Consider the following 1,271-nt stretch of genomic DNA (forward strand, 5'->3'; position numbering starts at 1 on the left):
GTGTTGGGAATTAGGTGCTTAGACACCCCTGAGAGCCATATGCCCCCTTGGCTGCGGCAGGACTCGGCAGGAGGAAGTTGGTGTCCATGACATCGGCCTGAGGTGCCAGACCAAGCAGTTGGACCTTCTCCTTTAAGAAGAGTAATTAGAGTCTGCCCTGGCCTGGCTTTCAGCTCCCCAGCCTCTCCCCACTCATGCAGGTTTTGCTGAGTCACTGGGTGAGGTCTGGCCTCTCCTGCAAGCTCCGTGGGCATATTCTGAACCCCTGTTCTGCTGGAGTTCCCTCTGGGCAAACCCTGAGAAACCTGGACTCTCCCTTTGCAAAAGGAGGATGTCTGTAAAGAGGGAGGGACCTGGCCTCCTGGAGGGTGTTGGAGGAGGGAGGCCAGCAGGGAGAGCACAGCCCTGGCAAGAGAGCCAGCTGCCCTCCAGCCCTTCCCACCTGCCTGCCCTGGGAGCCCAAGGGGACCACTGAAGCCCGTTGGGCCCCTGCTTCCCCTCTGCTGAATGGTGATGGTAGGGCCTGTGTTGTAGGGTGGTTGGTGGGGTTCCCCAGCCCCATGAGCATCTCTGGGGGAGCTCAAGCACCTGGACAGGTAGTCTCTGTATCAGTCAGATGTGCCCTTAGTTACTGGAAGCGGGAAGAAGGAGCATTCCAGAGCAGGGGACCCCAGGGAGACGGTGCCTTGTCTCAACACTGACCTCACAAAGAAGGCTCCCGACCTTGGTGCATCTCGGTGGGGCTGCATGAATCCCAGTGAGGCAGCAATCCCTGATGTTGGACCTTCTTTTTCCACCTCAGGGCCTGAAGAAGATCTCTGCCTACATGAAGTCCGGCCGCTTCCTCCCACACCCGGTGTATTCAAAGATGGCTGTATGGGGCAACAAGTAGGCCTGCGTGAGGGGAAATGTGGGCAAGGAGCCAGTGCTGTGTTTTGTGCAGGAGTCCTGGGAGCAGCTGCACCTCCCTGTTCCCTGAAACCAGCTGTCTTTCTCCTCCTTTTCTTTCTGGTAACTCCCACCCAGCCTCATTGGGCCCCTTGACCTTGTCCAGTGACATTGATCCAGGACCGTTACAGGTGTCCAACGCCCGACTTTTCTTCGCCGAAGTGCCCCCCCCCACCCCTGGCATTATCCTTCCTGCGCTCAAGCCAACCAGACCTTTCTTCTCTGACTGGCAGTTGGACTTTGTGGAGCCTGACTGTCTCCCTGGCCCTTGGGCTCTGCCTGAGTTCCTCCCAGCGCTGCGTGAGGACAAGAGTGCAGGCCTG

The sequence above is a fragment of the Ailuropoda melanoleuca genome, chromosome 2, assembly GCF_002007445.2.
Source record: "Ailuropoda melanoleuca isolate Jingjing chromosome 2, ASM200744v2, whole genome shotgun sequence".
In the NCBI taxonomy this organism is placed as follows: Eukaryota; Metazoa; Chordata; class Mammalia; order Carnivora; family Ursidae; genus Ailuropoda; species Ailuropoda melanoleuca.